We start from the raw sequence: 14,511 nt of genomic DNA, 5'->3' as shown, positions 1-14,511 counted from the left end.
AAATAGATGACCAGGTTAACTATCCCAGTGGTTTTCGTCGGCAACCCATTGGAATGAAAATAGAAGAATTGACCCAAAATATTTCCTGCAGCTCATCAACTTTATTTGTTGAAAATTAGTTAGTACAAGAACGGAAACATAACACAAAACTTGAACAACCTTGATGACCTAGTTGGCGTGTGTCAAACAGAATCAGATGTACGAAGAATTAGTCCATCCTCAATAAAAAAATGAAGGTGATGGTAAGCGGAAACTGGACTCTTCAAGATCGTCGTTTGACTGTTACATCGAAAGAAGTTTACATAATCAATTTTCTAATAAGCGGGTTCCCAAATATGAAAGTAGAACGTGAATCTGTGTCTATTAATTGGAACTAATAATTCATTTTTGCCATAATTTAGTTGGTGGTTAGTTCCTCATAGTATATGTGCGAATTAAAGCCGGTTTAAGGTAGCAATCTCACTGTTATAAATAGTTTTTTATAGATTTCGACCGACAGATTTTTAATTCGATTTTCGGGTTTTGCTCGTATCAAATATTAAGATGAAAATAATAATCATAACGATGTTTATTTAGCACAAACCTATTTTGTACTAATTTTGAAAAGTTAACATCTATATGGTTATATAATTCAGGACTTCAATTATCTATGTATGTCTAACTGTTATGGGATCCCTCGAATATTTTGCACAAGGTTTTTGAGTTCTATTAATTCATACTACAAATCTTTCTGCATATTGTATTTTTTCGAACCAAATCAATGTAAGAATTATTTTTCCTCAACATATCAAGTCTTTATGTTATGTATTTCATTAACTGTATAATATCCCGGGGATATCCTGGCTATGCTTGCACGTCGACGGCCAAACCGAATATTCACGGGTCCAAGGTCATGCTCAGTATTTGGTGGGACCAGTTCATCGTAGTGTATTATGAGTTGTTAAAACCGACTGAAAAAATCATTGGCCATCGTCATCGAACGTAATTAATGCGTTTGATCTGAGCATTGAAAGACAAACGGCCGCAATACAACGAGAAACATGATGAAGTGATTTTTCAGCATAACCTCATGTTGCGAAAGTGGTCAAGACATACTTGGAAACGTTAAAATGGAAATCCCTACCCCACTCGCCGTAACCTCCAAATGTTGCCTCTTGGGGTTTCACTTGTTTAGATCAATGGCACACGGTCTAAATGACCAGCACTTCCGGTCATATGAAGAAGTAAAAAATTGAATCGATTCGTTGATCGCTTCCAAAGATAACCAGTTTTTCAAACGCGGGATTCGTACGCTGCCCGAAAGATGGAGAAAGTAGTGACCAGCGAGGGACAATATTTTGAATCATGAATGTATAACCAATTATTTTAAAATAAAGCCTCGATTTCGGAAAAAAATAGCGGAAGCAAAGTTGTACGCCTATGTAGTTTTGAGTTTTAGAGACTTGGGAGTTTACGTTTGAAAATTTATTATCCCGAACATAAACTTCAGGAAAATGTTAGGTATGCTCCATCGACATATCTAGAAATATACGGGGTGTCTCATTTGAAAAAAAAACTTCATAGCGATATCTCAAAAAATAAATGCGAAAAATTCAATTGACATGAACAATACGTAAAAAGTTGCTACAAAAATGTTTTGAAGAAATGAAAAATGTTCAACCAAAGAAAAGCTACAGCAATATTTCGAAAATGAACATATTGGAAAAACACCCAGTAACTATGTAACGGGGATAACTATGGAGTTGCGGTTTCCACCAATGAGAGTCTTATGAAAATTGACCCTCAGACACCGACTCAATTTTTGACTTGTTAATTTACAAAATTACAAATAGGACTTCTCCTTGACCCACTCTGTACTTGGAGGGAATTATTTAGGAGACAACTTGAAGTTATTCCATAATCCATGTTAACTGAAGATTGAACTAGTTGGAACTGATTCACCAAACCTTACAGATTGCAATCAAAATTGACCAATTGCAAACATTTAAGCAGAATTGAAGGACCCAAACTGGCGATTTGTCAAAAATCCATATGTTCACTTTGCATGCAAAGTAGGCGAGAAAAAAAATAAACAAAACTATCGACTGTTAACCGATAGTGACCATCTTGAAACTCGACTAAAGAATCTGATCACAAAATTTAAGACTAAAATTTAAGAGAACAGATCATAGGTTGAATATAGAAAAATTGACATAATATCGTATGTACCTAACACATTTTCATTCATTCTATGAGAAAAAGCTTATATCTGATTCCTTCACAGCTACAGGGACGGCCTTGTCATTGATAAAAAATGTGGACCGAAGTGGAGAAGGATCAGAATTGAAATGAATCTTCGGCAGAGGAAGTTGCCTCGATTTCAACTGATGATACAAGACTGAGACGTTACTCTCATTCAGCTGTACCACTACAGAGCGATGCCGATGGCTTAGTAGGTCAACACGGCCTCTGGACACTGAAGACCACCGACGGCAGCCGTAGAAGAATGTCGGCTGACCTTGACTCACTGTAGATAATAAACTTTTGGATCTAAGAAAATGTCCGTATGTAAGATGACGGATATTGCACTAAATTGTTTACTTTCTAACTAAATATTTCCTCGCCAAGACATATGACATTACCTGGTGAATTCTTGCGGTGTTAAACGGTCGTTGGCGATGATTTGACGTGTGATTTAAACGTTCCCATTCATTTATTTGGTACCCAATAGAAGCGTTCCGTTCTCTCACTCACGGCGAGTTTTTCATGATTTTCAATATTCTCTGAAAATTGGCGTTCCTAACTATTTGAGAATGCTCTGATTAATTCAGTTGGGTTCTTTATTTCTAATGATGAACTATTTATAAGATTATTTCTCTTTATTGGTAAATTTAATCTCGATGTCTGTACAGAAACAAAATTTAATTCTCAATAAAGATAAATAATGTTACTTAATATTCTTCCTGACTTAATACTTGATCTAAAGTACAATAATTGACAAACCTGAACAAAAATCCAGAATCAGAAGACTCATCCTCTTGATACATAATATATTAGTATTATTATTATAATATTAGTATTATTATTATATATATTATATATCATCATAATAATATATGAAGGGTGTTTTTTTCAGAGCTATAGAACTTTAAATTGCAATAAAACAACGATGGATCATTCAATTGACATAAATTTTATTTATCCGCAAGATAATCTTGTGGCATTACATTTCAAATATGATTTCTGGCATATGACCACCACAGTTGGCTCGGATGTTGTCCAATCTGGACGTCCAATTTTCGATGACTTTTTCCAACATTTGTGGCCGTATATCGGCAATAACACGGCGAATCTTGTCTTCCAAATGGTCAAGGGTTTCTGGCTTATCCGCATAGACCAATGACTCCACATAGCCCCACAGAAAGTAGACTAGCGGTGTTAAATCACAAGATCTTGGAGGCCAATTCACAGGTCCAAAACGTGTCTTTCAATAAATCGATTGTGGCACGAGCTGTGTGTCATGTTACGCCGTCTTGTTGGAACCACAGCTCCTGGATATCATGGTTGTTCAATTCAGGAATGAAAAGGTTAGTAGTCATGGCTCTATACCGATCACCATTGACTGTAACGTTCTGGCCATCATCGTTTTTGAAGAAGTACGGACCAATGATTCCACCAGCCCATAAAGCGCACCAAACAGTCAGTTTTTCTGGATGTAACGGTGTTTCGACATACACTTGAGGATTAGCTTCACTCCAAATGCGGCAGTTTTGTTTGTTGAGGTAGCCATTCAACCAGAAGTGCGCTTTATCGCTAAACAAAATAAAATGGACGTAGTGCGCTATACATTTTCCGCACAGAACCATTATTTTCGAAATAAAATTGCACTATTTGTAAGCGTTGTTCAGGCGTGAGTCTATTAATGATGAATTGCCAAACAAAACTGAGAATAAATCACTTGACAACTGTTAAATCGGTCGCCATTTTGAACAGTGATGCCATTTTAAAGTTATATACCTCGAAAAAAAACACCCTTCAGATATAGTAAAAATAAATCCATTATTCTTCCAATAGATGGCTTTAGTCATCTGTATATCGCGTTGTATGAGGCCGGGTTGCACTAGATGGCGTTAGAAAGTCAAATTTCGAACTATAAAAACTTTTCTAGCAGTTATGTGATTAGTTGACTCAGTCTAGTTTGAATGCACATAAAAGATGGGCACTATCAAAGAGAAAATACGCTATATTTCACAGTTTTTCTTCGATAAAAGCAAAAATGCAAGCCAGGCGGATGGAAATGTAAGAAGTGTCTATGGTTCGGATACTGTAACAGCTAATCACGAGCAATTTTGGTTTCATCGATTTCGTTCCAGTGATTTCGATGTCAAAGATGCACCACGGACTGAAAGATCAATTATCGAAATGGACATTGTTGAGTCCGACCGTCCTGTGAGCACTATTTCAATTGCGCAAGAGCTGAAGATTTCACAAAAAACCGTTTGGAACCATTTGCATGAGTCTGGTCTCAAGAAGCAGCTCAATGTATGGACACGACACAAGTAAAAGCAAAAAACCTCATGGACCGAATTTCCATCTACGATTCGTTACTTACTCGCATCAAAATCGACACATTTTTGAAGCGGTTGGTGACTGGTGATGAAAAGTGGATCACTCAAGACTACGTCAAGCGAAAACGGTCGTGGTCGAAGCGCGGTGAGACGGCAGAGACGATTACCAAATTGAATTGACGCCCAGGATGGTTTTTTGGCAGAAATCTAACTGCTAAACCTAACACTACGGCACAAATGTTAATTCGGAAATGTTCTGTCAACAATTGGTCCGTCTGAACGAAGCAATTGCCCAGAACTAGCCAGCTGTGGTCAATAGAAGAGAAATTGTGTTCAATCAGTACCTACAAAGCCAGGCCACACACATCGATATATCTCTCCAGAAGCTCCGGGAGATTGGTTGGGAGGTTTTTATGCATCCACCTTATAGTCAGGATCTGGCATCAAGTGATTACCATCTGTTCCTGTCCATGGCGAAGAATTTTGCTGGTGAAAAATTCGCTTCAACAGAGTGAAACTAGACTGTCTCAATTTTTTACCAATGAAGACGAGGGCTTCCATGAGAGAGGCTTATTACCTTTAAAATGGCAACAAGAACAAGTTATCAAACAAAACGGCGCATATTTGACCTAAATCATTCTAACGATGGTAGCTTTGTTTTTCATGCGAAATAATGGATTTTTTTTACTACACCTTATAACGGGTGTTTTTTTTCGAAGTATATAAATTTAAGTTGGCATTTCTATTCAAGATGGCGACCGATTTAACAGCTGTCAAGTGATTTATTCTCAATTTGGTTTGGCAATTCATCATGAATAGACTCACGCCTAAACAACGCTTGCAAATAGTGCAATTTTATTTCGAAAATAATGGTTCTGTGCGAGATACGTATCGCGCACTAAGTCCATTTTATTTTGTTTAGCGATGAAGCGCACTTCTGGTTGAATAGCTACGTCAACAAACAAAACTGCCGCATTTGGAGTGAAGCTAATCCTCAAGCGTATGTCGAAATACCGTTACATCCAGAAAAACTTACTTTTTGGTGCGCTTTATGGGCTGGTGGAATCATTGGTCTGTACTTCTTCAAAAACGATAATGGACAGAACGTTACAGTCAATGGTGATCGGTATAGAGCCATGATTACTAACTTTTTCATTCCTGAATTGAACAACCATGATGTACAGGAGCTGTGGTTTTAACAAGACGGCGCAACATGTCACACAGCTCGTGCCACAATCGATTTATTGAAAGACACGTTTGGTGACCGTCTAATTTCACGTTTTGGACCTGTGAATTGGCCTCCAAGATCTTGTGATTTAACACCGCTAGACTTCTTTCTGTGGGGCTATGTAAAGTCATTGATCTATGCGGATAAGCCACAAACCCTTGACCATTTGGAAGACAACATTCGCCGTGTTATTGCCGATATACGGCCACAAATGTTGGAAAAAGTCATCGAAAATTGGACGTCCAGATTGGACAACATCCGAGCCAACTGTGGTGGTCATATGCCAGAAATCATATTTGAAATGTAATGCCACAAGATTATCTTGCGGATAAATAAAATTTATGTCAATGGAATAATTCATCGTTGTTTTATTGCAATTTAAAGTTCTATAGCTCTAAAAAAACATCCTTTATAATATCAAAAACTTTGAATTGGGGTATAGTAAATCTCTGCAAAAATAAAATTTGTCTATAAATACAGGTTGATTCAAATTCAATGGATTTCTTGAATTATAAATGAAACAACATGCAATAATGTTTTTTGGTTTCGATTCGAACTATTCAGGAAGTAATTCAGTTGTAAATCACTCGACCTACTTATTTGAGTGGATTGAATTATTGCTTTTTAGAAAAAATAACATGAAGTTTGAATTATCTCGTACATTCATCGATCTTTCGAATGAAATCATTCTCAAATTATTTCGATAGTTCAATCTATATAAATAGACCTTCAGACGTTTCATAGAATTTATGACAAATGAATATCGACAGGTCATTGTTGAAATAGAAAAGAGGAAATTCTCAAAACACTTTTTTTCACAACTGCAGAGTTCAAAAAGTCCCAATATTAATCAGGATCAAGACAAAAGAGCAGGTAGTAAATCGCTAAAAATCTCAATCCGACACTGATTTATTTTGCAATGTTAAAAATATCAGCTGTTGGGCAAGTAATAATTACCGTTTTGATGTGAGTAGCTATTTTGAAAGTAACGGATCAACTTTTTTTGCCATCTACTCATTACGATCTTCTTGAATTTATCACAACCTCGATTGGTCGCTCTTTTCAAAACTTAACGTTCTCTCCATACCTATATATATTAAAATTATAAATGGTTTTTTCCTGAAAGAGCTAATTGAGATTGCAATTAGCATAAGATACAGGCGAATTCGATAAGAATGTTGTCGTTGATGGATAATCTTTGAATTATTGTGTCATACTTGTAATATATAGGAGGTGAATAAAATTCTTATAATTATTATTATTACCTACTATATTCTCCTTGTGAGTAATTTCATTTAGGTTTTTTTATCGTACAAGAGGACATAATGTTTGATATTATCAGCGCCATAGCGTCATACTTTTTTGTTTTGAAAAATCGATATTATCCGTCAAAGACATGGCGAACTTCAATATTCTAAATGACGAATCTTAGGAATACTTCCAAATTTTAGGATGTAGTGCTCCCAAGAATGGGATATATCTGCCCATGAGAGTTTTGCTTGGGAATAATGAAAACATTCTCCAATAAAATAAAAAAAATAAATAAATAAATAATAAAAATGAAAGGAATTAAATGCATAATTCTTTATTTCTTCCAAACATTCAACTGAACAACTTCATTAGTATACAGTTTCACATTTGTATAATATCGAGGAAATTAAAATTTTTCTTCGATTATTAATGTTCAATGTTCAACCTTTGGCACAATTCCTAGAAATAGGTACTCGTAATTGATGAATCAAGTTCAATTGTAGTCAAAAGATTTTATTCCCCATGATAACAGTCGAAATATGTATACTGTAGAGTGTAGACTAGAGGGGATGATTGAGCTTTCCATACGCATGTAACGAATTTTTCAATAGGAAAAATACGATTTCGAATGGTCATAATGGCAACAATGTCTACTGTACATACCGGAAAAATTAGAGGAACCAGCAAAATCTCAACAAAGTTTGTAGTTCATTTTCTTTTGAAACCTTCGGCCAATTTGAGCAATTATTTCTTCGAATTGTTGCTTGATTCATCGAAAAAAGAAATTGTTCAGTACTGTCCTCATTTATTTACTTTTTTGTTACATAGGCATACAACTTTGCTTCTGCCGTTTTTTTTTTAGAAATTCGAGGTTTCATTGTAAAAAACTGGTTATACATTTATGATTCAATGTCCATCACTGGCCACTACTCTATCCCATCTTTCAGGCAGCGTACGAATCCCGCGTTGAAAATCTGGTCATCTTTTGAAGCGATTCACAAATCGATCCAATTTTTTACTTCTTCATAAGGCCGAGAGTGCTGGTCAGCCAGGCCGATTGATCGAAACAAGTGATAGTCCGAGGAAGCAATCTCTAGAGAATACGGCGGGTGGGGTAGGACTTCCCATTTTAACGTTCCCAAGTATAACTTGACCACTTTCGCAACATAGGGTCGAGCATTGTCATGCTGTTAAATCACTTTATCATGTCTCTCGTCGTACTGCGGCCGCTTATCTTCCAATGCTCGGCTCAAACGCATTAATTGCGTTCGATAACGATCGCCTGTGAATGTTTCAGTCGGTTTTAACAACTCAATTTACAATACGCCGAGTTGGTCCCACCACCTACTGAACATGGCCTTGGAATCCTGAATATTCGGTTTGGCTGTCGACGTGGAAGCATAATAGGCATATTACCATGATTTTCTGCGCTTGGGATTATCGTTATGAACCCATTTTTCGTCTCCAGTCACAATGCGATGCAGAAATCCCTTTCGTTTTTGCCTTGCAAGTAGCTCTCGGCTTCAACTCGTACGTCACCCAATTTCCTTGTTTCTGAATCATTCCCATGACATTCAGGCGTATTGAAATGGCTTGTTGAGCCACTCCCAATGATCCTACCAATTCTTGTTGCGTTTGACAAGAGTCTTGCTCAAGTAATGCCCCCAATTCTGCATCCTTGAAAATCTTCTGTCTTCCAACGCCATGCTGGTCTTCGACGTCAAAATTACCGTTCTTGAATCGTTGAAACCACTCTCAGCACATTCTTTCACTAATAGCTGCCTCACCATAGGTATTTGAGAGCATTCGATGAGCCTCAACCGCTGATTTCTCCATATTGAAGCAGGAAATTAAAACCTCCTGTAAATAATGAGAATTCGGCTTGTAAGCTGACATGTTTTATCGAGAATAACTTTATGACACAGACACAAATCGACTTATATTAAGATGACGTAATGTTTACAAATATTTTATCTCATTTTTTGACATCTACGATCTATTTATTTCGACTACCACTACAGTCATCTATTGCAAAACAGCGGAAGCAAAATTGGACACCTAATATTTATATGGGGGTGAACAAAAAATGAACAGTGAGTCTAATTTCAGATATATTCAGAAACTTCGTTGAGATTTTGTCCGTTCCCCCAATTTTGTCCGGGTCTATATTTTTGACATTTCTCATGTCTTTGGTTCGATAGGTCATTTAATTCGGTTAGGGAAAATACTTCAACAACGTTTAGAGATTATCGAACTGTTTCATCAAATGAGAGAAATTTGAGAAGTATTCATGGACGACATTATTCAGTTAATCGACTCAGTTTTTGTCGTATTGTAAACTAATTTTAAAGCGAATTCACACGATACAGCAGTATCAGTATCAAATACTGTGCCTTACATATCGCCACTTTCAGATTTGCCTACAAGGCAACGAATATTGATTTACTGAATAATTTCTTCCATGAATTCTTCTTGAATTTCTTTTGAAATTGAGCACTGATTTTGATGAACAAATTAAACAATTTACAAACGTTGTTGAAGCGTGTATCTTTCAACAATTGATTGGCAAAACCTACTGAACATAAATGAGATGAGAAATGTCAAAAAAATAATAGCCAGTGCTGTCATTTAACCAAATTGTATACATTTTATGGGAAAACCGTTTATTCATCATTTACTTTTGATGATCATAATATATCATTGCGAATCAACCAATTACATTTACTCTCAACCGATATTCAAATTTTATCGATTCGATGTCAAGCTTTGTATGCTCGAAATGTTGGCATTCAACGTATCTAAATCATTTTATTGTTCTATAAGGAGTGTCTGTCATCGAATCTTGACCTTATTCGATCTATCACTGACCACTGTCTATGCATATGGATACGATATTCCACTAAAACGTTCCTAGTTTCTTCGTGTTAATTATTCAATAGCAATAAAGTTCAATTCCGAATTCCTAAACGATGAATACTTGCATTTTAATAGAAATTAGAGAGTTGACTGAATAGGAAATGAAAGTCTTGATATGTCATGATAGAAGTTAATGAGGTTCTTTAATAGATAAGCAGCGGTGATGAAAAAAATTGAATTTCCTCAAAATCACATAGGCTACTAAAATTTATTTGAAGAATCTACGACAGTGCCTCGATAGAATGTTTGGTAGTTTTGGGTCCACGAAAAATATCTAATATATCGATTTAAAGTTTATTGTTTTTCGAAGTGCATGATTTTAGAATCTATTCCTTAAAATGACAGTATCCAAATGGATGTATACAGTATACAGGAAGTTTCTTAACTACGGTACCTATTGACTGAGGGGGATTCCTTGGGTTGTTCTGTTCAAAAGTTATCCTATATATGATCGGATCAGACGCACAGACAAAATTGAATTTTACAACCTGTGAAACTATTCCTGAATCAAATTTCGACTTTTGAAAATATTGTGAATGAATGTTGAAAACATTACAGAAAATGGAATGGATATTTGCCAATATATAAACCAACGATGTTATTTGGTAAGCAGAATGGAGGCTAAAAAACCGAAAAGTCAAAGGTATGTAACAAAGTACAAAAAAAAAGAAAAAAATTCCTCAAAATTTGCGTCACTGAACTTGAATATCTTGAACTAGTCTACAAAGACGAGGAAAAAGCGAAATCATTCGCTGACCGCCTGTAGCCGATAATAATAATGATAGTTCATTCTGAAAAGGCAGCTATAATAGTATATTCTAAAACAAGTTGCAGAATGGGCTCCTATTACAACACGAATGCGAAATTCGAAAACGAGCGAGGAAGGAGCGAGTTTTCGAACGCAAGAGTGTTGGAATTGCCTTCTGCAACGAGTATTAGACGATATTTTCTCTATTTCAGTCAAGTTTTGTGAAATATTGTCAAAATTCAATGAAAAATGCAGATTATACATCCTAGTGACATTTGTATTTTATCTTGGCAGTTGGTGTGACTGTTCAGTTTGAATCGTACGTTTCGAATTTTGAAATAATTCATAATAACGCATGAAACTCGTCAATTATGTCTGACAAAATCGATTTAACAGCAAGAGAATTAAGAGAAATTGCGAATATAATGTCGCAAATCATTTCACTGAATCCAAATTATATTATATTGACAATTTGAAGTGTGTTGAATTTTGATAGGATTGGAAGTCATAGATAGACAACCACAAAACGAAAAATATAACTTGAACCAATACTGTAATGAGTTAGTTACAGCACTGTTTTTAGAACTGTAATGAACTCATTACGATACTGAAATAGAGAAACATAAATCCTGTAGACCTGGACCATGGATCTCTCGGAAAACGTCCGACCATGAGGACACCATAGGGCCAACCACCACGGAGGCAATAAGTTCGAAAAATTCTCTAACAATTCATAACAATAAAAGCACTAGAACCCGATAGTATATCAAATAAGACCATGAAACGGTCACCAAACTACGAATTGAAGCTCTCACAAGTAGGTATGTGTAATAATTATAATATAATATTTTCGAATTCAGATATTTTCCAGATAGATGGGAAAAATCTTCACGATATTGATCCCAAGGCCAGTAAAGAACATAAAATTTCCTCAACACCGCCACCTGGTCAGCCTTTTGTTAATGATTGAGAATATTGCAAAAGGTTATTTCATTTCAGCTTGGCTGAAATAATCAGGCTCAAAAACATTTTTTCCAGATGAACAATTCTCATCCATAGCATTCCACTACAGATCAGCTGTCATGAAATATGCATCATCCAGTTTCTAATGAAAATAGGTAACTCGTGCTATATTTCTTTCGACACAAACTTCATAAACCTTCCCATGTCTTAACTCATTGATTCATTCTTCCAGAATCGCTCCCTCAGAGTAAAAATCTCCACGATAATCATTGGCCCTAGAGATCTTGAATCCAAGGTAGTTTGCTGTCTCCTCTTCTATATTCATGATACATAGCCGAAAGCTCCAAATATGAACGAACTTCACTGGGCATATATGTAGACGATACTGCTGCCTAGACCAGATCAAAAGCTCTCTAATTGGCAACCAAATATCCTAAAGATATCGTTAGCGATCTGAAAGAATTGTGGAGCAAATGGCTAGTCAAAGTAAACCCAGAAAAAACGCTGATCTTTTCTTGTCACAATCATTTAGAGATGTCCAATGGTACGGACATGTCATCCCCTAGGAACCTCGAATGAAATACTTAGAAATTATCCTGGATAAAAAGATAATATTAAAACATCTACAGCTACCAAAATGGTAAAATGGTGCATGCTAAATTTTCTTGTCTGTCATCGCAATAGCATGTCTCCTCACAAGAAGTTGATCCAAAAGTTCTATAAATTACCATTGATCGAAGGAAACACCTCAGGATCGCACTTCGACTTGTTTGTAACACCCAAATCTATTACAAGGCAAACATACCATCTTTGAATAGGAAAGGTGTATAAAATGGTACTTTTAATCCCTTGAAGTATAAAGCTCAATATTTTTATATTTTCTTCGGGATAACTTTAGAAAATTCGTCGTCTATGCCAAACACCCCTAAATTTTCATAATTACATTTATACCTTCGTTATAGTAGAAAAGCTAAATTTTATATATGTCACTTGGTGACCTTTGATTAATCACATTTGTCCTCGATTACCACAAATTATATTATCCTCGAATATAAATTCTAGCAAAAACACATATCTCCGAAGGAATGAGGGGAACATAAGTGATAAATATTGAGAAATTTCAAAATATTTCAATGAATTGAAAAAGTCCAGTGATGGAGAATAAAAACTGGTTCAGACAATATTGATGAGTTTATCTTATGAGAATTCTTTGTATTGCGGAAAAAACTAATGCGAATAGTGTTACAACTGAAGACCATTCCTTTCATTTCACGTCATTATTTACCTTTCCACAGCGACTAATTTCAAGAAAACGTTAAATCGATATATCCATTTCCGCACTCATCTCGGATTTCGACCAGTTAAAATTATCTAGTTCGACTTTCAACATTTGGAATTCAATACTTTCAGGAATGAATCTATGCCTTCAGTGACCTCAGGATAAAATCATAAAATTATAACAGTACCACTCAATTATTGGGCCATTATCGAAATATGGTCTTGTTGGTTTCTTCACAATGGATAGATATAAACAATAAGTGGTCCAGACTACGCATCGAATTATTATATCGAGATATTCACTTAATTTGGCTGATTTATCTGATACTGTGTGTGGCAACCGCAAAAATTATTATAGAAATGAATAACTCTAGAAACTATCAATTGAAAAATTTTGTGGAATCATTTGAAGGTCTATAACGTATTGTAATTGAATAGAAATTGAATGAGAGTACGTGATAATATGTCTCAGTTTCCGAATTTTGAATGAAAAACTTATGGTCGAAGTTCAATAATAATTAAAGATGAGGAAAACACTGACATGAAGTCAGGAGATTTTCAGCGCTTGTTTATGCATTCGCTAATTACATTAAAAAAATGTTCACTTGTGTACGAGTAGAATCGTTTTTATAGAAGTTTCTGAATTCCTGTACACAATACGGTTCACAATTCAATATCAGTTCATACAACCTCTTCTTGAACTACTTTAAGCTAGAAAAATCTCTCAACTTAGGTGGTAATGCATTAAACAAGTTTATGGCCATATACTGAACACTTTTTTCTCTCAAAGTTGTTGTATGAGCTGATACATTAAAAGGAAAGATTCTCCTTGTAATATTCAAATTTTTGTATGATACAAAATAGTGGTGATGTTCAACAAAAAATATCAGGACCTTATAAATATGTAGGGTTGTTATATCGCTGTCTAGGGGTTTATATAAAAAAGACCGCCGGAACTTGACTATTGTTTATTTACACTATGTACAATTCAACTTCAATTGAATGTACAGCCACTGAACTTTCGTCTATTGTCTGATTATTCGAGTAGATCCGTCTATAACTAACGTCGAATTATCTAACTAGCTGCGTCTAATATATTTTACGTTGAATCATATGCATCTTTCACGTCGCATTCTTACTATGTCCGTCTATTCTCTAACGTCGAATACCACCCTCGTTCCTATGTATCGTACTCCAGTCTCAGTCTTCAGTCTCAAGTACCTCTTCCCCTTACGTCTCCCTATATCGATAAAACTGCATGGCTTAGTGCATGGTCCACCGTTTTAGGATCGATCGTGTAGTTTACGTATCGTCAAGTCAGTAGCGTATCATTGGTTAAGAATTCGGATCCCACAAATATATAAACTATGAACAGTGAGCAAATTGTTCTTTTTGATTTGAAAATACCTCTACATGAAACCCTGTATTCCACTCTGAGCATAGTTCTCGGTGTTTTCTTCTTAATTACGAAAACATATTCTTCATATGGAGAACTCCCCCAGAATACAATACCAAAGGATAAGACTAAATGAAAATTCGCGAAATAAACCAATGTAAGAATATTTAGACTAATTTGAGAC

This window comes from Harmonia axyridis, chromosome 1 (assembly GCF_914767665.1).
Source record: "Harmonia axyridis chromosome 1, icHarAxyr1.1, whole genome shotgun sequence".
Classification (NCBI taxonomy): Eukaryota; Metazoa; Arthropoda; class Insecta; order Coleoptera; family Coccinellidae; genus Harmonia; species Harmonia axyridis.
This window is presented reverse-complemented; position numbering follows the sequence as displayed.